We start from the raw sequence: 27,571 nt of genomic DNA, 5'->3' as shown, positions 1-27,571 counted from the left end.
CAGCAAACATCTCCTCACTATCCGCTAGCTGCCTGTCCCCTGAACACACTGTAAAAAACGCGGTCTCTGTAGACACCACAGGCTCCACAAACAACAACACAAACAAACTGGGCTCACCCGCACCACGAAAACATAACAAACTGTTCCAGCCAATAACTGACAAGAATGATTTGGGGGTGGGGTTTGGGGGGGTTAGTGCGCGGATGGAGGGAGGAGGGAGGAGGGAGGAGGGAGGAGGGAGGAGGGAGGAGGGAGGGTCTAGCTAGCCTCCGTTTTGTTTGACAATACTTTGAACGTCAACAAGAAGTGACATCACCCAACATCACTTAGAGCACCTTTAACATTTTCATGGATTAATAACTTAAATTCTGCTCTGTCCCTTATACAAAACTATTATATACTGCCAGAGAGGGCTGCAACACAATTATTATGATTACACATCTGTTGTTTTTCTTCATAATTTTAGCCTGCATAGTTTTAAGAAATGGTTATGGGTAGGTTTAGGGGCAGGAGTGGGATTAATGTTAGTGGCTTAAAATATATTTTAATGCTATTAATAAAACTGGCATTTCCCTACACATCTCTGTCCATAAAGGGAACTTACATTTATCTGTAAAACAGTATAAGGGAAATGATACAGATATCTTTATGATTCGTAAACATTTTGTAGCTGTGAATTCGTAATAATTCTACGTTGCAGACACGTCTGTATCATACGTTTCAGCATCTATCCAAACGTACAAAAAAAGTATGTTTTCAATCTGTTGATAGGTTATAGACTTTCTACTGATATAAACTGTTTTTCACTTTAATTAGATAGTCCTAAAATGTATCTACTAACACTTAGTGGATAATGTCTATTAATAGTCTACTGATCATAAACAATTTATTTGTTGACAAGCAACAGATCTAATCTTTAGTTGACTATCAACAGATTATCTACAAATGGTTAACACTTTAAAAAAAAAAAGTTTTAAATCAGCTAAAATAATCATTAATTTGATGCATATGAGACCCCTTGAGTAGGATATACAGTATCATATACTTCATATGCTGACATGACTGTTGACTTTTAACTGACAGATTGATCTTGAGTTGTTGGTACTCAATCTACAGAAAGTTAGTTGACAATTGAAAGTTAGTCGCCAATTGGTTAATAACCTGTTGCAAAATAACATTGACAGTCAACAGGCACTTTTTTGTAAAATCTGTAGATTAACACTTGAACTGTACCTTATAGTCTATAGGCAGTCAGTTGAAACAGTGTTGTTGAATGTCAACTGATGCACTGTTGACAAGCTACTGAATGGCTACTAATAACTAGTAAAGTCTCAACAAACGGACTATCAAAATAAAGTTTTACTGAATCTTTGAACAAGATGCAGTCATGGGGCCCATCAGAGCTCTTCTGGTTCAGAGTAAGTGATTGATCTCTAAAGCTTGTCTAGCTGGATCTGCCTAAACAACATGACTAGGTAGTTGTTCCATACCCTCTGTATGAAGAAGTGACTCTGTTTTTAATGAAGTCCACAGAGTCAAGTTGTAACCCAAAGCGAAATAGGGTTTCTGTTTATTAACATTGCTTCACAGGCCACATACAGTATCCTTCATTCTTCTGAGAAATGACAGAGGCGATTTTAGTATTTTACATAACTTCATAGAAACATAAAGCGGCAAATGATTCAACTAAATAGCTAGACATTGCTTGTTGACAATGCAGTAGCTATGTTGTCCTAATAATTAGTCACAAACATGGGTTATGTTTACAGGAGATATGACTATTGTAATTAAAGCAGAATATATAATGATGGACCACTAGTGTGCTTGTAAAAATAACTGTTTGACAACTGCATATTCCAAATTAAAAGAACCAAAGGACACTTAACAGAAGAGATGAGGGAATGATATTGAAATTGCTAATAATAGGTATGAAAATATGTATAACTTTCAGCTTTATAATCAAATGCAAGGGAAAGACAAAGCCGCACTGTGCAAAATTGAGCTAGTGTCAGTAATTCTGTGATTCAACATTGATATGCTGAAGTATAAAGTGAAACCAGTTTATGTGTGTTATTCCTCATCAACAGAATGATCTGGAAGGTCTTCATAGGGTAGTTCATCAAACACATCATAAATAATGCCTTTATCTTTAATTGGGATTTGAAACCATTCTGTCCCACCACCCTGTGTGACGCGGTAACCCAGCTGGTTCAGCTTGTCTTGAACATATTTCTCCCATTTTTTATCAGGTACCTTCTTAATACGTTTGAATATTATCTTACGGGGATTCCCAGTCCGTAGGTCTCCCAGTCTCTTTGAGGGATTTACGGTCTTCCCCACTTTGTAATAATTTGTGTCTTTTTCACGAATTACATATATATAACATCCACCGCCAGTCACAGGTGAGTAGTTATCAGGATCTTCTTGACTGGTTGATCCGCTTTCTGACATGCTGTGAACAAAAAAAAAACAAGTATTACTATTTTATTACTATGTAACTGGGACAGTGTACCGCCACTCGCTTCTCGCTTGCTTCCAGGCTCTGACGCGTTACCAGCTGAGGTTTGTTTACAGAGAACCGTAGCTCAGGGTTGGTCAGCTGTTGTTCCTTGACTGACTGGTGGGCGTGTCCCTGCTATAAAAGAGCTGCTACCCCCTTCACCCCCTGGCTGTTGTGGAGCTGGAGGCCAGACTTTCAGAGCCATCGTGAGCCACAGGGCCACATTTCTTTATTTGGGAGTAAACGCAAAATCCCAGTGACCTAACCTTTGACCAGCGAATGTGGAACCTGGATCAAAGATTGTGTGAGGTTTATATAAGTATACGGGTTGGTGCATCAACAGCACCTCTTTTGATAGGGAGATTAGCACACACTAACATCTTTTCTCATTAACATCTTATTCGTTTGCATTGTGCCATTAACGCATCCATATCAGCATCATAATTAAAATGTGCTTCAGAACAGGTGGAGTGAAATGTGTCTTAACGGGATAATTTACATGTTTAGTAACATGTATTTAAGCCAATAGTAATAATAAAAAACAGTTTTTTTAATTTTGGGAATGAAGTATTTTGTTATTTGAAATGCATACATTACATTGCACTGTTATTGTTAGAACAGGATAGGCTGCTCACTGGTTGGGAAAACATATCAATCACGTTTTGTAGCCTTTTTATTGCAGTTTTCACGGATTTATTTGTTGTTTCTAACAAATCCGTGAAAAAATACATGTAATTTAACACTTTTTTGTTTGTTTGTTTAAACTTGGCGTTTCAACAGTTACCTGACAGATACATCTGAAAAACATTATCGTTCAGAAATTAAATTTTAGGTTTTCACAAGATATAGTATGCACATCGGGAGTGAACGACACAAATACAAAAAAATTTAGCTAGACATGAAAAGAAAAGACGAAATAAAATTATTAGGGGTTCAAGCACGTAGTGCTGAAACCCTATTGTTATTGTTAATTTTCCCATGATGCAACATTCTCCTCTAAAACTGATCGGGCAGGCCGAACCGTAAGTCGTAGAGACTTGAAACTCTCAGGGCTGGTAGTACTCACACCGCCTACAGCGTCACCAGGGCCCGCCCCGATTGGCCCATAGGTGGCGCTACAGCGGTCAAAAGTACGAAACGGCTCATAACTCCTAAACCGTTAGGCTTAGGCTCAAGTGTCTTCCATCGTTGGAATCCTTGGCTCAAGGCGGACAAGATACATGTCTCGGATTGGCTCGTCACCCTGGGAAAATTTTCGGGTATTTGGGGTTTTTCCAAAAACCTACTTTTGCGAACTACTCCTAGGTTTTTTGCTTGATCGGAACCAAACCACTGCAGAAAGGTTCTCTGGAGAGGGACTATCATTAATCATAAAAAAAAAAACATTTCAATTTCAATTCACGGTTGCTAAGTGGAACCAAAATGTTCAATGGTCCGTGACCTTTTTTACTAAAACGGCTATAACTTGTGACTGGAAAGAGATATTTTCGCTAAACTCAAGACACTTGTCTATGAGCTCAATCTGAGGTCACAGTAAAAAAAATTGCGCCGATTGAACACTGGGTGGCGCTGTAACATAAAAAGAGCTATGACCACCTGACCTTTAGTCCGATTGCCTTGAAAATTGGTATGCACTATGCAGTGTCTTGGGCCAAGGCCCCATGTATGTGTATGAGGACATTGGCATATCTCAAAAAACATGGTGGCCATTGGCCAATGAAATTTGAGCACCTATAAGACCAGGTTAACGGAGGCCGATCAGAACGAAACTTGATGGGCATGTTCGACTCATGGCCCTAAAGGTCTGTAAGAATTTTGAAAGAAATCGGCCACCAGTTGGCGCTAACGAATTTTACTGATCTGTTATCAAGTGGTGTTGCACACATCCACACAATATGCATATCATACGATAGATCTCCTCATACTGAACAACTTTTCCTCAAGAAACACTCTGCCTTACAAAGGCAAAATACCTTAACTTGCTAAAGTGTGGAACTGAGAAAAATGACTTTAAAGATTTTTAGTTGTCCCGTCAAATTAATTAATAACTGGACATTGGAAATCTGGCAATTAGATGTTTTAGTAATGAAAATTATCTACATAAAAAAATCTTGAGCTCAAATTTGACTTTTGACCACTGTTTTAACCTTACTGTACTCTGCCTTTGTATTGTTGGCAAAAAGTGAGAAGTCATGTCAAGGCAAAAGACAGTAACTTCCACATTATCAATATTTGGTTTGCTGATCATCATTAAAACATCCTTATAGTAACACCTGTATAAACTCTAGCGATCATGGCATTTATTTTGTATGATTTACAATGACTTATAGTCATCTACTTATTGCTATCCTGTGCTTTGGTTGCATTCTGATGGCATTATTAATACATTAGACACGACAAAATACCTCCAGCTGTAAAGAGTGAGCTATCTTCAATTGGTACAGAGTGGCATAAGACTTACTAAGCATGCGTTCAAAATTATCACGATAATCAGATAAACAGATAATCGCACACATTTGACCCGGGGACTGGTTTATAGCGGTGGATCTGAAAGACGCATATACTGTACTTTCACATTCAGATAGCCCTCATCACAGGCGCTTCCTAAGATTCGTGTTTGAATGTGTCGCGCTTCTCACGTTCACGAAACAATTGTGTCGCGCTCCTCACGTTCACGAAAAACGCATGCTTTTTGAAACTATCAGAGGGCAGCGCATTCTGGATTACGACTAATGCATTTATAGCACAAACTTCTGTGTTCTGCGTCTACATTATACGGTGGTTTCAGCTGTCTGCCCTATTATTGTGCTTGTGCACTTTGATAGAACACAGGCACAGTAATTTCATATTGAAGCGCAACGAAACAAAGGCAGAGTACCTGAACTCAATTTGAGCATTCCAAAACAAAGCCAAAAAGCGACAACGGGTATTACGGTGCTCATGGGCTTTCGAAAGTTACTGCCAAGACTACCTAGCCTGGGTGCCAGCCCGAGCCCCGCCCACAACATTTTTTGGTCGGGAAGTTCGGTCTGGCCTCGATCCGTTGAGGAGTAATTATGCTCGGCTCCCAGAAGGCCGAGCCAATCAAATTGCCAGGGCGGGCTTTAATCGATGATGGACACAGAGAATGTCTAATAAGGAAGGGACAGATGATCTGCGGTTACGTAATCACCCACGTCACCAAAGAGCGCTTGGGTTGAATTGGTTTTCAAAAAAGATGACTACAGCTGGAGAAGTGAGATGTTTAGATTCCGCTATCGCGTCTGTTATAAAAGAAATCTACAGCGCATTAATTTTAAAAGATGAACAGAGAGCCGCAATCAAGGCATTTGTCTATGGGAAAGATGTGTTTGATGTGCTCAACATACACCACTTACTGCGTTGCTCTGATCGGTTGTAGGTCTATCCAATTGAGTGCAGAGTTGTTGTTTTTTTCCTGGTTCGGTTAAGACACGCCTCATAATGAAAGCTCTATGGAGCAGTCTCAGACTCACATTCTGACTAGAATATGAGTATGACAAAGTCAGGCTAAAGACTACCCATTATTTTCTCGAAAAAACAACGGAATTGACTCAAGATACTTATCCACATGACAAAGGAGGTCTTGAATGTGCCAAGAATATCAATAACTATTTTTCGACCAAAAACGAGGTTAAGGTATTTCGCATTTGCACTGCAGCACTGCTGTCAATCAAATCGTTCATTACATAGTCGCGATTATGTTAAAAACCTACTTTTGCGAACTAGTCCTAGGTTTTTCATCCGACCAAACCAATGTAGGACAATTCTCTGGACTCTCTATATCAATAATTTTTTTTAAATAACGTTGAACTTTTGGATTTTTCGTATGGCTATAACAGGGTTTTTAGGAAATGGGCGTACTCATAAGCCTATAAATCCTAAACGAAAACTCAGAACTTCACAAAAATTGGTGAGCATATGTGACATAACATCATTAACAAGCATGCAAAATGTTATGGTGATCTGACCATAGGTGGCGCTATAACTTCAAAAAGGAGAGAAAATTGGTTGTAAATTGACTTTTCCATCTGTTATTTCAGTGGTAAAAAGCTTGCTAAATAAAACGTAATGTCTTAAATGCTTATGTGCTTAAAGGCCTTAAATGCTTGAACCCCGATAAATGCTGCTTGCAGCTTTAATTATTATTATTATTATTATTATTATTTTTATTGGTCAACATTATTAAAACAAAGAAGCATCATTTTACAGAAATAAAAAACCAGTGTGTGGCGCTCCCCATCACTGACTAAAATTAAGGTGAAATAAAGAGAGACATGCCATCAATTTCCAGTTCTGCTATTTCTTGACATGTGCGTGTCTTTTATAACCACAGACACTGGCATCATAAAGAACATATTTTTCGACTTTAATAATTAAATTCTCATTGATGTAGATTTTTTTATTATTATTTCTGTGGTAATCTCTGCGTGAGCGAGACACTGACAGTCTGACAGCTGCTACCTTTGACCTTATTTCTGATCGGTCCACTGCGACACGAACAGCGTGTGGCAAGCTATAAATAAAACAAATGTATTTCTATATTTGATTGCTTCATTTACGCCACTCGCTTCACTTGTGTTGTGCATTATTCCATTTAAATCAATAATTTTCATTGTTTGATTCGCAAGCTCACGTCCTGTGTGCATATCTCCTAACATGGAAGCTCACGTGTTTGATTTGGCATTGTATGCTGCAGAGCTGCGTTTACACTCCGACTTTTAAGACTGTTTGGTAACATTTATGTATTTAGCTATATCTGGACTTTTTTTGTTAGATCTCTGAAAAAATACGCTATTTACATTAATCCAGGAAATCCGGCACTGTTCACTGCAGTTTCACTGACACGCTCGCCGCTTCAAACATAATTTCTCTGGTTCTACAGTCCTAGAGTAATTGTCAACGGCTCATTTGAAAGGTAAGAACTTGGCCTAATTAGCTGTTTTTTATGTATTTAAAATGTTCTTTTTAAAAAAAAAAAAAATTATTTTTTTTAACATAAATGCCTCTTTAGTCATTCGCGACCGCCTTAGTGGGAGGGGAGAGGAGAGCGCCCGGCCGCCCCCAAGTTTGCACACCACTGCCATAGACAACTGCAGGTCATTTTAGAGCCGATTCCTTGTTTATTTGCATTGATTTCATGTAAACTGATTTAAATTATTGTTTATTGCATAGAAATACTTTTTAAATTTGTTTGACCATCTCTACCTCCCTCCAAGCATTAGTTGGTAAGCCATCTCCAAATTCTAATTCAGAGTAAACTATTCATTGTGAACTGCTTTAATATAGGCCTATATTTTTTTCCTACAAATACAGACTCGGTCAGGATATTACATAGCCATAAACATAGCCATAGATCGACAGATCGACAGAGATAGCGTACATGCATGTTGTGTTTGAATGACATGTATGCCATATTTGGACAATTCCGGTAGCATTTAGATTGTGGCTTTGCGGCTAATGTGTAATTATGGATATACTGCTGTTAATGAACAATGTTTAACAAATGTGACAATCTGTGGTGTTGCCCGCTATTGAAACAGGCGGAAGTGAGAGACTCGGAGGCGGAAAGCAGCAGTGAAGTGCTTCTAGAGCACGTCTATTCACAATCCGTAGAATAGAAACAAAGCACAAACGCCACCAAAACACCAACACTCTCTCCACAGCCAACCCGTTCCCCTTCAGGAACTACCGCTGCGTGGAAAACGCTGTGGGGAACGCCCCCAGCGTGACGCGTCTGAAGCATGAATGAAATCAGTCAATGGAGAGATGTCATAGCGAGTGACGTCACCGACCAGGAAGCTATAAATATCCCCTGATTACAAACGCTACTAGCTTTCTGCTCTTCAGCAAGCGCTCTGTGTGTGATCTGAATCTGTCGATTGTGTTTGTCTGTTTCTAGAGTAAAAAGAAAATCTAGGCAGGAGTTTTTCACTATATATATAAAAAAAAAACAATATGAGTGTCAAAATGACGAGCGAGCAGCATTACAGAAAGTGTGTTCCCCCCTGTACTCGTTATATCACGGGTGGGGATTCACATCAACTGTGTGTTGCTTGTTTGGGAGTGCAGCATGCCCAGTCAGCTCTCGAGGGGGCTGACTGCGAGCGTTGCGAGCGCTTTCCCACTAGAACTCTGCGCTCGCGGCGATCGCTCTTCGAGGAGAGAGGTTTGCTGCGGGCTCCCCAAGGCTCGGGTCCCGCTCTGTTGAGGCAGAGCGGCGGCGCTTGATTTGGGGTTCGCAGATGGATCTCACCGGCGACGTTGAGACGGGCTCCGCCCTATCTCAGCTATCTCCGGCGGGATCCAGTGCCTCTCTCCCGGCTCTGGAAGCGCGCGCTGAGGCGGCTACATCTGCCCGGATCGAGGCACACGATGTTCAGGAGCTTAGATTATCCAGTTCTGAGGAGCTGGATGTCGAAAGTTTCGCATCAGAAAGACTGGAGACTCGTCACTCCAGCATACTGCTGAAAATGAGCTGATTGATGTATTATCTCGTGCTGTGAAAAGCTCAGCATCGAGTGGCCAACTGACAGGCAGGAGTCTAGATATAAAAAGCAAACTAGATGACTGTTTTCTGTCGGCACGTCCTCAGCCTTCTCGCCGGTGCCTACCATTTTTCCCAGATCTTCACACTGAGGTGTCGAAGACCTGGGCTTCACCAGTTTCAAGCATAATATACACACCACAGTCTAGTGCTTATGGTAATATATTTTGAGCTTAAACTTCAGGTTTTGTGACGTTGCCGAAGGCGGAGGAGACGCTCGCGAGCTATCTCTCTCCCGAATCGGCATCGTCACTTAAAGCACCGGCCCTTCCCTCCAGACCAAAAAATAAATAAATAAATATATATATATATATATATATATATATATATATATATATATATATACAGATGTGGCCTTTAAAAACGTGCGTTTTCTCCCGCGGCATTCGGCAATTCGTCTCGCTGAGTCTCGCAGAATTCTGCAAGTGCTTTCGGGGGGCGCTACTTACAAATTCCCTCAATGTGTTTTGCTTCACAGAATATCCACCAGGTGGCGCATAAAAAAAAACAACACACTCAAATCCTTACAAGATTTCTCTTAAAACACTCAAAGGGGTAATGGACAACGTTTACGAATTTTTATATATGCTTTGTCATCGCTGTGGTTTCCAGGAGATGAGTGCATGTAGAATATTTAACATTGCTTTTATTAAAACAGCAAAGTGACGTTCTTGCCAGCGCATAACTTTTTTGTAGGCTACAGCTATTAAGATGATTGTGCGTGCAATGCGCATTTATATAAGTGCAACAGAGAATTTAGTGTGAGCATAATACACGTGACTGCCTGTAAAAACCCAGCAGTATTTTTTTTTTATTTTATACACAAAATCATTCTAACATAATGAAAGGCTTAAATAATGCGACTTACCCAGATTCTTAATTCGTGCAGATATTTCTTGTGTGATTGTTCTTGTGCAGATATTTCTTGTGAGGTAATGTTGCAGCACAACGCGTTGCATTTATATTTTGGGCGCATCTGATTGCCATTACATTTTTTATAAATATTTTAATTTAACTGTCTTAATGCATTAAGCATAAAGCTTTTTCCACGTTAGTCTCAGAATGTCCGGGGTTGGCTTGAGGTCTTGCCGACAGGTTGTAAATCTTTTAAATATTCATATTCACAAAATCCATATAAAGGGTGATCAACAGTTATGACTTCTAAAATAAAATAAAAATGACCAGATAAGAGGTATCTGATTGACAGTTTGACAGATGTTGTTTTTAAAATTAATTACATCATTATGGGGAAGTGGTATTAAACATTTGGTAAAACATAATACAATTATTTTAATTACGCATTTTGTTCGGTTTTGCAAAATGTTCCCTTTTTTTTATATAATTAATTTAACCTGAGATGTGCGTTATATCGCCATGAATTTTGACAGTTTCATTGTTTGTTCATAATAATTTGATTCATAATTGTCATTTTTTCTAAAAGTAGCAATATTTTAAAGAGATAAAAAGACAGAGAAATGACAGAGAAATTATGTTAGTCTGGTCACATATGGCCAGATCAATTAATCTATTGCAGAAATACAAGACAAAGTGCATGAGAAAATTAGAAGTATGCAAAAGAGCACAGTTCAGATATTGTTAACTGTAATTGAAGCGGTTTTTATAGGCTACACGTTTCTGCTTTTTTTTAAATTGACAATTTAAAATTTTATTCGCCAACACGTTTTGTGATTGATTTACGGATTTATTACAGAAACTTGTCAGAAGCAAAGATATTGTACTAGCATAGGCGTCGATTTCGGTGGGGACGGTGGGTACGCGTACCCACCAGGGGTGCGTTTCCCGAAAGCATCGTTGGCCAACTATGGTCGCGACTCGCAAGTTCATTGCAATGTCCATTGAACTCTATTGGTAACGACGGAACTTGCGACCATAGTTGGCCAACGATGCTTTCGGGAAACGCACCCCAGATTTCCTCATGAGTCATTTTGTACCCACCACTTAAAGGGATAGTTCACTTTGAAATTAATTTTTGATATATTTTAGCTTACCTCAAGGGCATCCAAGATGTAGGTGTCTTTGTTTCCGCAGTAGTTTCAATTTTGATATTTTTAGGTCAAACCGTTCTTGTCTGTCAGTCATATAATGCATGTCGATGGTCACTGGCTCAAAACACAAGCACAGAGTCCAAATTAAACAATTCCCCATCGTCCAAATGTAACAATTCCCCATCGTAAGTACACATTGATGGCCTAAGACACGAAACGAGCGGTTTGTGTGAGAAAACGAACAGTATTTATATCGTTTTTACCTCTTGAAAACAGCACACGTCCAAGTGATCTGATCTGACGTGTAAGCAGACTGGTGCATAGATATATACACTAGATGTCGCCTTAAAGACATTCGTTCCAATGAACTGCTGTAGACAAGGCGACATCTAGTGTATATATCTATGCACCAGTCTGCGTACACGTCAGATCAGATCACTTGGATGTGGCTGTGTATAAGAGGTAAAAACGATATAAATACTGTTCGTTTTCTCACACAAACCGCTCGTTTCGTGTCTTAGGCCATCAATGTGTACTTATGATGGGGAATTGTTTCATTTGGGCGATGGGGAATTGTTTTAATTTGGACTCTGTGCTTGTGTTTTGAGCCAGTGACCATCGACATGCATTATATGACTGACAGACAAGAACGGTTTGACCTAAAAATATCAAAATTGAAACTACTGCGGAAACAAAGACACCTACATCTTGGATGCCCTTGAGGTAAGCTAAAACATATCAAAAATTAATTTCAAAGTGAACTATCCCTTTAACTTCCGTCCATATTAATTTGACTTTTGGTTCGATTTTTTTAACCGTTTTCAGTGGTTATGTCGAGCAATATGTGAGAGAAATTTGGTAATCATTGTCTGACCCAACAAAAAAAACATTATACTATTAATTTAATTTAATTTTTCGTGTCGGCATTTATGAGGGAAAAAACAACGTGTCAGTTCTCGGTTACGGACGTGAGCGCTCTGAAAGCGGCACTAAAAGACTGCTTTAAAACTTTCACAGAGACCTCAAACAGACAGAATTTCGTTTTGTATTAATTATATTATCATTATCCTGTAGGCTATAAGTAATTCAATTAATATAAAGCGGCGATTTGTCCACAAATGACTTAAATTAACAACTAGCCTACTAGTCGACTAGGAAAAAAACCTTTATTCCACATATTTTCTAACCAGGCAACAGGACATCTGGGTTGAGCGAGCGACCCTGCGGAAAGAGCGAGCGGAGCGGAATATTCAGAAATGCGCTCTCCACTCACGAGCTCTGATCGGAACAAACCCGAACCTCACTGTCTGCTGAACTTGCGCAGAAACATCAAAATATAACCAGCTTTTTTAAATGGTTTTTAAAACTAAACACTATTTTAGCACAAATTATGAGCTTATTGGCGATTTTTTTTAATAATTATTGACAAAATTAGAATATAGTAAAAGTTTTTTTTTTTTTTTTTTTAAGTTTTGGGTGGGCCTGTTTAAAAGTGGGGCCGTGCCTGAGCTACAGGACATCGTCTTTCAAAACATAACCTGCGCGAAAGAGAGAAAAAAAATGAATGCGTCATTGTACCCAGCACTTCTGAAAATGCACTTCCGAATGCGTCTCTGTCCCCACCACATTTCAAACCAAACTGACGCCCATAAGCATAAGTGCAAGCAAACAGTTTCCAATGATCAATAAAACAGTGTGCTGTTTACAACATGTGCTGTAAATAAATTGAACTCATCCATAACATAACAACATTAAGTAGAAAAAGAGCAATGACAAATAAGATAAAACAAACAATTTAAATGTCTTTTAGAAATCTGTCTAGATCAAGTAGGCCTACAGTATAGTTCACTTAACCACCAGTCACAACCAATTAAAACCAAAAAAAAAAAACGAAATCTAAAAACTTAAATCTGATGGTGTTAGTTGTGTTTTAACATAATTGTAATTTTTCACAATCTTTTGACTTGATTCACTGAACTCATATAGGTTTACTTTATTAATTAAAGCAGCACTGTCCTGGTACAGCATAATATTTTTTTTCCATTTCAATGAGATCCAAATAATAAAATTAATAATAAAATTAAAAAAACTTCAATTTTTTTTTTTATGTAGGAGTTAAATTTTTTATGTTAATAATTGGAGTAGGATTTACTTAAATAAAAGCTAGGAAACAATTTTCACTCAGAAAATGCTAGTTAATTTAAACAAAATTATCAGCAGCTTTAACTTTATTACTTTTTTATTATTCACTCTTTGTTTTAGCGATGTTTATATATACTATATTTTTGCATTTTGTTAAACTGTCCTGCACTAAAAAGAAACCAATGTAATCTTCCTGATTTAATCACGTAAAACACAAGTCTAAACACAAGCACCACTCTTCTGAATGATGGAAACCAAACCTCCAAGAGTTTGTAAACCAATTGTTTGTAAAACATATTTAATGCTAACTTTACTTAAAAATTCAAAAAAATATTTTGGTAACACTTTATAATAACACTATTAATCATTAGTTAAGCATTAGAAAACAGTTAATTCATAATTTATAAAGCATTAATAGACATTAATAAGCAATTTATAAATACAGCTATAAATGCTTTATACTTGATTTAAAAGCATATCTATAATGTGTTTAATAATTGTATTTTCATACTTTATTAATGATCAATTTATCATTTCTAAATGAAGTATTGCATTATTTACACACCAGTTATTTAAGAGTTGTCAGTGGTTCATAAGATCACTTAGAAATTGTAAGTAAATGATTAATAAACTATTTAAATGTACATTCATATATCTTATTATTCAGACATATAGTAATAGTTACTTAGTGTGTTAATAAATGCTTTAGTAACATGTATTTCTACTGTAATTCAGGGTTAATTCAGGTAGTTATAAAACATTTAGTAGTGGTCAGTTAACTATTTTTGTGAGCTAATCTAAAGTGAGGACTAGTTATGCCTTGTAAAGCATTTACAAGGGAGATTTAAAGGCTGTTAATATGTATATGTTCTATATCACTGTGTTGTGTTTGTTTCCTTTTTCTGTTTAGAAGATAACTGAGTCTTTAAATATCCTTTATACATGCTTTGCAAGGCATAACTAGTCCTCACTTTAGATGAGCTCACAAAAATAGTTAACTGACCACTACTAAATGCTTTATAACTACCTGAATTTACTACATTTACTTACAATTTCTAAGGGATCTTATGAATCAGCTGGCAACTCCTAAATAACTGCTTTGTAAATAATGCTATACTTCATTTAGAAATGATAAATTGATCATTAATAAAGTATGACAATACAATTATTAAACACATTATAGATACGCTTTTAAATCAAGAATAAAGCATTTATAGCTGTATTTATATACTGCTTATTAATGTTTATTAATGCTTTATAAATGATGAATTAACTGTTTACTAATGCTTAATTAATGATTAATAGTGTGCAGTTATTATAAAGTGTTACCAATATTTTTTACAGTGTATAAATAAAACGACATGAAGGAAGTTAATTCCAAAATGTAATTGCACAGTCTTTGTTTTAACTGCTTGTTTTAGCTGCCACAGAGTCAAGAAAGTACAAACCCCCACCCCCCAGTCTGCCAATTCTTTGCCAGCCCCCAATGCTAATCGATCTCCTCTCAGGGAATCAAAAGAAAACCGTTTTTTCCAGTTTTCAACAGCGTGTGGGCGGGGTTTTAATCCCTTGCAATTCCTTTGTTTAAATGCTATTTAAGCAAATCAACTACATACGCTTTAAGTTATTTCAAATTAATGTTTATAACTTATAAAAATAAGTTGATATCGCGTAACTTAATTTGACATATGTTGATATAACCAACTGGCATTATTATTATGGATGAATTAAATTTATTTACAGCACATGCTGTTTTATTGATCATTGGAAACTCTGCTGCTTGCTTGCACTTATGCTTAGTTTCATACCATGTAAAGGGAAACATGATAATATAAAAAGTACTGTACAGTAATGCAGAAAAGCGCATCACAACCATGTTAAAGCTATTAAAAACGTTCAGATGCAAAAAGGAACTAAATGTAAAATTAGATAAACTAGTTAATGATATTGTGCAAATGCTCTCGGTCTCTTTAAAGGTATTCGCGAATTATTGTGTTATAAGACTCAGTTTGAGCAGAAATGAGTGAGAAACACCCATGAAACACCTCATATGTGCTGTAGTCTTTCCTTGCCATTAATGCTTGGATAACAAGCATACGTTTCCTTCCATTAATAATAATAATGTCTAGTGCGGTACGTGGCTGTAGCAGCGTTTCCATTACAGATTTGCGCAAATGTTTTGCGCTATTATCTAAATATCGATAAAAATTGCGAAATGACGGCGTTTCCATTAACCGATGTTATGCGACTAAAACATCCTTTTTATGGACTAAAAAGTCATTCAAAAAATCACGGCAACGGACGTTGGTTATAATATCACAGCCACCGCATTAGACATTATTATTATTATTATTAGTGGTGTGTTATCCAAGCATTAATGGCAGGGAAAGACCCCCGAACGACACATATTAGGAGTTTCTGGGTGTTTCGCCCTCATTTCTGCTCCGAGGATTTGATTGTGGCATTTCTTTGAGATTTAGAATCCAGTATTCCTATAGAATCCGTGTATCAGTCGTTTTTTAATTTAATATTGAAAGTAGAAAAATGAGAAAAGGGTTCCTTTTTCGATTTTTCATTTTTTCCAAAAAACGAAAAACAAGAATTCAGTTTGATTTTTCGTTCTGAGGTAGAAAAATGTATAAACAGCTGGAATATTCGATTTCTACACGTGGGCGGGAATGAACCGTTTTCTCATTTTTCTACTTTGAATATTGAATTAAAAACGACTGAACGAATGATACACGGATTCATAGGCTAATTATTGTTTCTTTTATGAATTTAATAAAGAATTCTGTCTCGTATTCTGTCCAAACGATCCATGTAGGCTATTTTTGTGTCCATTTGTTTTTCCTTTTTTAACCCCTAATTGAAAAACGAAAAATGAACAGTTGTTGTCTTTTTAAAACGCAAAGTTGAACACCAAAATTTTAATTTTAACTGGCTACACCAACTGCTGCGCAAAAAAAGTAAATATCGACGAATTTTCAGATTTTTGTTTATGACTTTTTGCCCCTTTATTAAACATTTAAAATATTCACAAATTAATATGGAAAATATGTCGATTTTACTGGTTTATAAGGCCAAATTAGTTGATTAACTTAAAAGTCACAATTTTCCAGAACTTAAAAGGTTGGATTACTGCTACTTGTATCTTTTGATAACGGTTAAATTAAAGTGCTCATTTAGCTCAACTCAAACCATTTGAGGAAACCGATTGCCTTAAATCATTTAAGTTTATTAACTCAAACAATTTAAGCATAAAAAAATATTTGATTTGTGTCCAAGTAACTCAATAACTTATTGTTAAGATAACTTGGGTAAATAAAGTTAATAGTACTAAGTCCATTCAATTAATATAACTCAAATCTATGAAGTACACTGTAAAACCGAATAAGTTGGCAGAACTCAAAACATTTAAGACAATCAATTGCCTCAAATTTTTTAAGTTCTGAAATTCAAAGTACATTAATTCATACAATTAACTTAAAACTTTCATGTAATCTCAATGTGAACACTTTTATTAGTATAAACTTAGCTTTTAAAAGCTAATCTGCTAACATTCTAATTTGCTAACATATTAGCAAAAGTATGTTATACAGAAGCACTTGCTGTATGAGCGCATCAATATAAAGGGATTATTTGCTCTCAAATCAAGCTGCATGCACCACTTGTCACCATGATGGTAACTATCCTATGCCGTAAAAAAATCCTAATTTTACAGAAAATAACTGTGCTTTTTTGACGAACATTTTCTTTCATTTTAAGTTGTTCTCAAAACACTGTAAAATTCCCCTCAAAGTTCGTATCTTTGGGGCTGATGAGCGAGGGCAGCCCCAGCCGCCTAGTACCTCAGCAAAAAAAAAAAAAAAAAAAAAAGGGTCCCCTCTGAGAGAGACTTGAGTTCACCTCCCTTAAGGGTGCCCTGTCTCTCCCGGCGCCCTCAGGGGCCTGTTCTACTAACCCTGCCAAAACAGGGCGTAGAAGGGCCCGGCGAGTGTTTCCCTGAGTGTTTCCCCGTTCCCTGCCGGTGCGCCGTTACAGGGCACTGTGTCTGCTTCTCAAAACATTCCAGAGGCCAGCCCCAAGAGGCTAGTACCCTTAGTAGATTTTCTAGTGGAAAAGAAAAATTTTCTCAATGTGTCTCAGTGGGTATTGCGTAAGATCGAAAAGAGGTTACGCTATAAAATTCAGGTCTCGTCCGCCTCGATTTTTAGGGGTCCTTCCCACCGTGGTGGGCCCCGAGCAGGCTCTGGTAATGAAAAAAAAAAAAAAAAAAAAAAAAAGAAAAACTAGGCCAGTCACTCACTGTGAAACGGTTTCCGACTGTTGGGTCTCATGACAGGTGCATCCAACGTAATACTTTTGGCCTCCTGTACATGAGACCCCTGCAGTGTTGGCTCAGGACCCAAGGGGTTTTCTCCGAGGGGAAAATCCGTTTTGCATGATCAAGGTCACGCGGCTATGCCTACGTGCCTTAGTCATGTGGGACTAACCTTGGTTCCTCGCCCTAGGCCCAGTGCTGGGGACTTCTTGTCGACGCTTTTGCTATCAACAAGACGCTTCCCTCACAGATTGGGGGGCGATCATGAGTGATCGCTCGGCGAAAGGTAGGGGTGTATCTGACCAGAGGCCAGTCTCGAGAGACTGGTCCCCTTAGTAGATTTTTCTGGCAGCGTGAAAGCTACTGCCAAATAGATCTCATTGGGTCCTCCCTGCGGTGGTGGAACCCGAGGTTTTCACCCCTGTCCGGAGTTGACTGTGGGCTTGGCTCCTGAGGGGGCCCAGCTCATTGTATCAGGTCTCTCGACCGAGGTCATTGAGTCCATACTCCAGCCTAGAGCGCCCGGCGCTTTCAGGGGCCTGTTCTACTAACCCTGCCAAAACAGGGCGTAGAAGGGCCCGGCGAGTGTTTTCCCGAGGGACGCTCGCCCCCTCCGAGGAGGGCTCTAGAGAGGCCAGACCAGTCGTTCCCTGCCGGTACGCTGTTACAGGGCACTGTGTTTGCTTCTCAAACATTAACCCTTGCTGGGAGCTCCTTGTCGTCGCGTATGCTAACGACAGTTGCTTCCCTCACGGCTGGGGGGCGATCATGAGTGGTCGCCCAGCTCACCGCCGAGAGAGACTTGTGTTCACCTCCCTTAAGGGTGCCCTGTTTCTCCCGGCGCTCTCAGGGGCCTGTTCTACTAACCCTGCCCAAACAGGGCGTAGAAGGGCCCGGCGAGTGTGTTCCCGAGGGACGCTCGCCTCTTCCGAGGAGGGCTCTAGAGAGGCCAGACCAGTCGTTCCCTGCCAGTATGCTGTTACAGGGCACTGTGTTTGCTTCTCAAAACATTCCAGACACCAGCCTCGAGAGGCTGGGTACCCTTAGTAATTTTCTAGTAGAAGAAAAAAAAAAAAAAAGAACACTCACTGTGAAACAGTTTCCGACTGTTGGGTCTCATGACAGGTGCTTCCAACGTAATAACTTTTGGCCTCCTGTACATGAGACCCCTGCAGTGGTGGCTCAGGACCCAAGGGGTTTTCTCCGAGGGGAAAATCCGTTTCGCATGATCATGGTCACGCGGCTATGCCTACGTGGCTTAGTCATGTGAGACTAACCTTGGTTCCTCGCCCAAGGCCCATTGCTGGGGTCTTCTTGTCGACGCTTTTGCTATCAACAGGTGCTCCCTCACAGATTGGGGGGCGATCATGAGTGGTCGCCCGGCTCACCGCCGAGAGAGACTTGTGTTCACCTGCCTTAAGGGTGCCCTGTTTCTCCCGGTGCCCTCAGGGGCCTGTTCTACTAACCCTGCCTAAACAGGGCGTAGAAGGGCCCGGCGAGTGTTTCCCGAGGGACGCTCGCCCCCTCTGAGGAGGGCTCTGGAGTGCTCAGACCAGTCGTTCTCTGCCGGTGCGCCGTTACAGGGCACTGTGTCTATCACTCAGTATATTCAACCAAGAAAGAAAAATAGATCCTTCTTTGGTCCCAGGGGAAATTTCGGTCTCTATTACGATTTATCTCCCGGGGTATCTGAATCGAGGAGCAGACATCCTGTCGAGGCAGGGGCCGAGGCCCCGGGAATGGAGACTTCACCCGAGGTGGTGGAGCTCCTCTAGGAGCACTTTGGTCGGGCCGAGGCAGACCTGTTAGCTTCCCGAGAATCATCTCACCGTTCACTGTGGTTCTCTCTCAGCCATCCAGCCCCACTGGGTTTGGACGCTATGCTACAGGCGTGGCCGAGGTCTCGCCTGTATGCCTTTCCCCGATTGCTCTGCTCCTAGGAGTTCTGGAAAGGGTTAGCCAGGACGGAGTCGGTTTACTCCTTATAACCCCGTTCTGGCCGGCCCGAGTACGGTTTTCGGACCTTATGGAGACTGTGGGCCTGGCCTCTGAGGGGGCTCAGCCCATAGGTTCGGGTCTCTCGACTGAGGTCGTTGAGACCATTCTCCATCCAGAGCTCCTGCTACAAGGAAGTTATATGCCGCGAGGTGGGACTTTCACCTCGTGGCGTGGAGAGCGCCAACAGGACCAGTTAACTGCCCGGTCGGTACAGTGCTGGAGTTCCTGCAGGTCCGTCTCTCCACGGGGTTATCCCACTCCACACTGAAGGTGTACGTGGCGGCCCTAGCTGCTTACCACGCTCTCCCTCGAGTGGGGTTTTCTCTTGGGAGACACCCGCTTATATCTCGCTTCCTTTGTGGCTCTTTGAGGCTGAGGCCAGTAGTACGCACGAGCGAGCCCCTTGAAGAGGTCTCGAGAAGTTCCTTACTCTAAAAACTATTTTTCTGCTTGTTTTCGTCTCTCAAACAGTTTGGAGACATTCAAGCTCTCTCTGTGGCTCTCTCGTGCCTGGGAATTTCACCTGGCATGGCTAAGGCCTTCCTCTATCCGAGGCCAGGTTATGTTCTCAAGGTTCCAACTGCTATGTAGTTAGACCTGTCATACTACAGGCTTTATGTCCTCCTCCACGTCGGACCAGGAGAAGCTTATTTTGCTGTGCCCAGTTAGGGCCCTAGACATCTATGTCCACAGAGCTGCCCTGTGGAGTAAGTCTAACAGCTCTTCGTCTGCTTTGGGTCTCCCAACAAGGGGGGTCCCGCTTCTAAGCAGAGAATGAGCAAGTGGGTGGTCGAGGCCATCACACTTGCTTACGAGTCGGCTGGTCAGCCTTCACCTTTGGCTGTACGGGCCCACTCCACTAGGAGCATGGCTGCCTCTAAGGCTCTCCTCTCCGGAGTAGCCCTTCAGGATGTTTGTGATGCGGCAGGCTGGTCCTCACCACATACTTTCATCAAGTCTTGATTTTTGCTCCACTCCCGGGGCCCAAGTTCTCTCGTCAGTTTGTGCTCCCTAATGCACACACTACGGGGATTTGTTCGCATGGGGACGTGGGTATTGCGTTCCCCGCAGCGTTTTCCACGCAGCGGTAGTCCCTGAAGGGGAACGTCACGGGTTACGTATGTAACCCTAGTTCCCCGAAGGGAACGGACGCTGCGTGTCCTGCCATACTCCCTTCATCCCCTGGGGCGCTTGCTTCAGAGACTTTAGAAGCTAGTAGCGTTTGTAATCAGGGGATATTTATAGCTTCCTGGTCGGTGACGTCACTCGCTATGACATCTCTCCATTGACTGATTTCATTCATGCTTCAGACGCGTCACGCTGGGGGCGTTCCCCACAGCGTTTACCACGCAGCGTCCGTTCCCTTCGGGGAACTAGGGTTACATACGTAACCCATGACGTTTCCCCTTATACCCAGTGAACAATAACGTGAAGAATGAAACAATTAACTGAACAATCACCATTCCCACGTGAATAAACCCAAACCTTACATTCCCATGTGAACAATCGACACACACACACCACACACACTGACACACACTCCCCCTTATGTGCACAGCGCATACTGGCCCTTTGGCCACCTCCCCCCTTTGAATGCCCACATTCTGGTTGGGTGGGAGGGAGGGAAAGCTGAGGCTAAATAGAGTATTTTCTATTTTTATTTAAGTAGAATTTTCAGAGACTATAACCTAATTTTTTTTACAATGGAAAACTATTTTGTTAAATAATAAAATATCAAATCGTTTTTTTTTTTTGTTAATTAACTAGCTGGAGCACAGGTATAAAAGAGGAGTGGGGGAGATGGCTCCTTCGCTCAGCCTAGTTCAGGACTGAAGATCAGCAGCTGTGCTCCTAATCTTTTTCACTGTGATAGTCTCAGCTTGGCTGATTTTGTTTTGCTTTTAAATCAGTTTTAACACAGTTTTAAATAGATAAGTTGGATTTGAATCAGAAACATGAACATGTTTCAGTGTATCTTACAAATATATGCTTGTTATTCTTAGATGGCCAATTACCACATATAAAATAGAAATCAAGAAAACGTACAGTTTTAAAAACTTCAATATCATTTTTTTTTAAATAAGATACAAAATAAGTTTTCAAATAAAAAAAGAACAGGAATAAAAGTCTGTTTTGCACTTTTGTTGAATTCACAAATGTAGCTCCACTTAGTTCCTTATTTTTTGCACTGCAACTATTTTGTAAGTGCCTGTATTATACTAATATCTGCCAAACTTCAGAGCTCGAAATTGGATTTAACAAATATGGAGGAGATTCCTTAAATGATGAATTAACGTAACATGAGAAACTACAAACATTTTGAAGAATAACAAACATACCTGGCAAAGCAAGACGTATCTCGTCGACTCAGACTGACTTCTCAAGTGAATCTGCACAAAAATAAGGAAGTCCAAGTCTTTATCAGATCAGCAAAAACTAAACTACTTCAACTAAACAGGGTTAGATTACAGGTGAACGAGACAGAATTATTCAAGGTGTAGTCGAGCCAAATATGAGCGAGTATCCAGATGCACAGTACATGGGAATGTTTTGTTCAAATCTATATTTACATGACTAGGTAACTCATTTCATACTCTTGCCACACTGTGTGAAGTGTCTCTTTTTAATGAAGTCCACAAGATCACGAGTCAACTGAATAGCAAGACATTACTTTTTGACAATGCAGTAGCTTCTGGTATGTTATCCCAATAACTAGTCGCAGCCATGTGTTCTGTAAATGGGAGATTTGACCATAGTAATTAAGGCAGCATATATAATGGTGCAATACTAGTGCGCTTGTAAAAATAACAGCTTGACAACTGCATATTGCAAATCAAATTAGCCAAAAGACTCTTAAAAGAAGAAATGAGGAAATGATATTGCAATTATTCAGGGATGCCTTTCCTGTCAGTAACCAACCAGCCGCTTCCCCTCATGACTGATCTGCATTGCAGCCACTAAATGACTTTGCCACCTAACACACTACTGGGGTGATAAGAGCTGGGAAGCAAAGCAGTAAGAGACTTCCTGGAAGTTGAGGAAAGAACTTTAGTGTACTACCAGAGGTCTTATATTTTGCTATTATGTGTGTGTCTTTCAAAACTGCACATTTGAGACTTATAGTTGGGTCACGCTTTATTTTAGGGGTGTCAATTAACTGTTAACCAGGTAATAAACACATTATAAGCTTGATTTCTCTTTCTATTAATTGTTTATAAATATAGTAAGCTATTCATTATCTTTTATTAATGGCCAGGTGAAACATAAATATCTATTTAAATAGTAAACCATTTTTGTATGCTCCCAGTGATTTTATATTTTTTTTTTGCTAAATTTATCTTGAAATAAGTGTAAACCATAGTCGTGTGTGTGTGTACTTTAAGTTTAAATGGTGTTGTATAATGTAGTATTTTCAGATGATTCAAACAAACCTACACGCATTTTGTGGTGTCGGTGCCAATTCCTGCTGTCATTTTTTTTCGACATTCAAACCCTGCAAATTCCCCGTGTGATCCCTGCTTACTCTGTATCTTCCAAGCAGAACCCTTCTTGGATTTGTGTGCAAGGCATGAATGAGACCCTTCATGTATCATCCTTTCCCAGTTCTTCCTCTAACCCTGCGGTTATGCTCTTGCAGAGAACACATTGGCAACTGTGGTTAGTTTGTTGATGGTCCAGACAGTTCTCCAGAAGCACAGTGTTTATTGTAGATCGCATTATCACTATTCTCTAGACTCACTTGTTTAAACTGCACTCGTAGATTACTATTTATTCAACTATTTGTATGTAGTTTTTATACATTGTAGATTGGTTCTTGCATTTTAACCAGTACTGCCCTTTAACTTCTGTAAATTGCTTTGGATTAAGAGGAGCAGGGAGATGGCTCCTTCGCTCAGTCTAGTTCAGGACTGAAGAGCAGCAGCTGTGCTCCTAGTCTTTTTCACTGTGATAGTCTCAGCTTGGCTGTTATTTGTTTGTTTGGTTTGCAAGCCTGTGTGTTGCTGCAACTGAATGGGAGGAGAGGAACTTGTTTGTGTTTTGAGCATTTCCTGTGCAATGACCCCACCTCTCCATTTTTCAATGTTAATAAATGAAAAACTAGCTGAAAGGAATATATTTTCTAGGTGATCTGTAAATATATTTATTGATGTTATATGTGAAAAATGCTTTAGAGCTGTATACATTGTACATTTTCAGGATGCATAAATTATAAATCGGATCATTTAAAAAAATGAGGATTTGTTCTTGGTTATCCATAAAAAGTAAATACCTACTGTCTTAATTACAGTATGAAATGTAATTGTCTGATTTCCTAGTAAAAGAGGTGACACCCAAACAGCTTCTTGTCACCAATAACAAGGTGGCATCCCCGAGCTCATTATTTTGCACTGCAATTTATTAACATAAGAAAGTTTACAAAAGAGAGGAGGCCATTCGGCAATGTGCCAAGAGTGTCTGAGCTATCAATCTTCCGCTCCTACTATGTACAGTATTTGCAGAACCAAAGCACTGTTGCTGGAAACTCAACTGAAGCACTAACCTTGCACAAACACTACTTTTGTCTTTGTGTACAAAAACTGTTTTAGGACATTTCTGAGTCAACAAACTCCTAGGTCTTTGTGGCAATGTGCCCTGCCCTTGTGTGCATTCATGTTGTATATTGCGTGTTGTGTGTTCATGTTGGTGTATAGAGATTGGTACACGGGATATAAACGGGTCTGTGTAACACAAGTATTTAAATTGTATAATTGTATTTAGGCACGAGGAGGGCACAAATCACTGCACGTGCATTTAAAGTATTTAATATGTAAGCACTGGGATGCACGTAATTCATTCACGTGCTGGGATTCAAGTGAATTATTAATTAGTAATTGAATCCCAGCACAACAGTATAAATAGATGCACGTTTTATTCACTCGTGGTTGGGTGTTCAAGAGTGGAGAACGGGTGAGAGAGAGAGGAGTAAAAACGTAAATAATAAGTGTTTATAGACTCACCGTGTTTGTTTGTGTCTCCGTGCACCTTTTGTCTTTGTAGTTCGTTTTGTTTATATATTTATTTTGGCGTAAGTGCCGTGTCCTGTTTTGTGTGCCAACCTTTTTATTTTCTGTTCTATTAATAAACGCTGAGTGCCACCATTGCACTCGGCATTTACCATTTCATCCACCGTCTGTCTATTGTTTATTTCCTGCTTCTGGTCTGACGCCACCCACTCTGGCCGTCTTTGTGACAGTCTTTTATAGATTCCTTCAATTTCAGTATCACCCATATGATATTTCTTAGACACATTTTTATTGCCTGGGTGCAGTACATTACACTTTTCTCTATTAAATTTCATTTGCCATGTGTCTGCCCAGTTCTGAATGCTGTCGAGATCATTTTGAATGACCTTTGCTGCTGCAACAGTGTTTGCCACTCCTCCTATTTGTGTCGTCTGCAAATTTAACGAGTTTGCTTACTATACCAGAATCTAAATCATTAATGTAGATTAGGAATAGCAGAGGACCTAAAACTGATCTCTGTGGTACACCACTGGTTACCTCTCTCCATTTTGAGGTTTCTCCTCTAATCAATACTTTCTGTTTTCTACATGTTAACCACTCCCTAATCCATGTGCATGCATTTCCTTGAATCCCTACTGCGTTCAGTTTGAGGATAAATCTTTTATGCAGGACTTTGTCAAAAGCTTTCTGGAAATCTAAATAAACCATGTCGTATGCTTTGCAGTTATCTATTGACTGTCTACCAGGATACTGTTACCATAAAGGTAAATTTCCATTTTTTTTCCATTCTTATTATAGTTTCCATAAGTTTACATATAATAGAAGTCAGGCTTATTGTTCTGTAGTTACCTGGTTTGGTTTTGTCTCCCTTTGTGGCTCGGTATTACGTTTGCAATTCTCCAGTCTGTCGGTACAACCCCTGTGTCAACAGACTGTTGCATGATCTTGGTTAGCAGTTTGTAAATTTTACTTCTATCATTTCTTTGAGTACTATTGGGATGATCTCATCTGGCCCAGGGGATTTGTTTATTTTAAGAGCTTCTAGTCCCTTTAACACTTCTGCCTCTGTTATGCTAAAGTTATTTAAAACTGGATAGGAACAGGTCGACATGTGGGGCATGATGTCCATATCCTCCTTTGTAAAAACCTGTGAGAAGTAATCATTTAATATATGTGCTATTTTTTTTACTTCGTCTATGATTTTGCCATTTGTGTCTCTTAGACATTTAACCTCCTCGTTGAATGTTCTCTTGCTGTTATAATATTGGAAAAACATTTTAGAATTGGTTTTAGCCCCCTTAGCAATATTGATTTCTATCTCTCTCTTGGCCTTTCTAACTTCCTTTTTGACTTGTGTTTGCAGTTCCAAGTACTCTTTCTGTGTACTTTGCTTTTGGTCCCTTTTAAACGCTCTGTAAAGTGCCTTTTTTAGCTGAAATATTTTTTTTAAATTTGATCTATTAAACCATTTTGGCCATTTTGTTTTAGATTTGTCTACTTTTGGGATGTAATTGTTTTGCACCTCGAGTACTATATTTTTAAAAAACAGCCATCCTTTTTCTGTGGATGTTTTCTCTATTTTACTCCAATCTACTTAGGTTAGTCTCTTTTTCATACCTTCAAAGTTTGCTTTTCTAATTGTAAACCTTGGCTTTAGTCATTACTTTTTGGGTTTTAAAAATCACTTGTTTTAAATAGATAAGTTGTATTTGAATCAAACATGAACATATTTCAGTGTATGTTACAATATATGCTTGGTATTCTTAGATTGCCAATTAGCACATTTTAAAAAACAAATCAAGAAAACAGTTTTATAAAAACTTCAAATTCTTTTTTTTTATATACAAAAGTTTTCAAATACAAACAGGTACACAAGTCAACATTTTGAAGAATAACAAACACACCTGGCAAAGCAAGACGGATCTCGTCGACTCAGACTGACTTCTCAAGTGAATCTGCACAAAAATAAGGAAGTCCAAGTCTTTATCAGATCAGCAAAAACTAAACTACTTCAACTAAACAGTGATAGTCTCAGCTTGGCTGATTTTGTTTTGCTTTTAAATCAGTTTTAACACAGTTTTAAATAGATAAGTTGGATTTGAATCAGAAACATGAACATGTTTGAGTGTATCTTACAAATATATGCTTGTTATTCTTAGATGGCCAATTACCACATATAAAATAGAAATCAAGAAAACGTACAGTTTTAAAAACTTCAATATCATTTTTTTTAAAATAAGATACAAAATAAGTTTTCAAATACAAACAGGTACACAAGTCTGTTTTGCACTTTTGTTGAATTCACAAATGTAGCTCCACCTAGTTCCTTATTTTTTGCACTGCATCTATTTTGTAAGTGCCTGTATTATACTAATATCTGCCAAACTTCAGAGCTCGAAATTGGATGTAACAAATATGGAGGAGATTCCTTAAATGATGAATTAACGTAACATGAGAAACTACAAACATTTTGAAGAATAACAAACATACCTGGCAAAGCAAGACGTATCTCGTCGACTCAGACTGACTTCTCAAGTGAATCTGCACAAAAATAAGGAAGTCCAAGTCTTTATCAGATCAGCAAAAGTGAAAGTATTTTTCATAATGAAACTGAAAGCAGTTCTACCAATAGGCCATGCTTCCTCAAACAGACTTGCTGAACAGCATTTTGTTGTGTTATTTATTTGTGTTGTCTACTTTTTGATGTATTTTGTTCGCTTGCTTCTTATTTCTGGGATCTTTAATGTCTGCCTGCATGGGCTTTATAGTTTTAATTGTAAAAGTGCTTTGTGCTCCTAAATTGGAAGTATGGGTTTAAGTGTTCACTAATATTGACATTTTCTTATTGCTTTAGTTTTTAACTTTTCTGAACTGCATGGTCTTTTTTCTTGTAGCTTTTTCTTTGTAAAGAGCTGTGGGATCCTTATGATGAAAGAAGCTATATGAAATTGTAGGGAATTACATGTTTTAAATGTTTGGAATTATCAAGGTTAAGTCAGAGGTATGTGTTTATAAAGGTCAGGAAGAGTTGTGGTG

General features: G+C 39.1%; 1 long non-coding RNA gene across 1 annotated transcript; it reads right to left on the bottom strand.

Moving 5' to 3' along the window:
• Positions 1–1,537: 1,537 nt before the first annotated feature.
• Positions 1,538–27,098, bottom strand: LOC311292903. Its single transcript, XR_014627842.1, has 4 exons — positions 27,026–27,098; positions 26,440–26,490; positions 21,872–21,922; positions 1,538–2,452 (listed from the first exon to the last, which is right to left on the bottom strand). It is a non-coding gene; the product is annotated as an uncharacterized lncRNA (long non-coding RNA).
• Positions 27,099–27,571: the final 473 nt, after the last annotated feature.

This window comes from Rutilus rutilus (assembly GCF_951802725.1).
Source record: "Rutilus rutilus genome assembly, chromosome: 6".
Taxonomy (NCBI): Eukaryota; Metazoa; Chordata; class Actinopteri; order Cypriniformes; family Leuciscidae; genus Rutilus; species Rutilus rutilus.
Note: the sequence above shows the minus strand (reverse complement) of the source record. Positions and strands in the feature narration are given on the sequence as shown.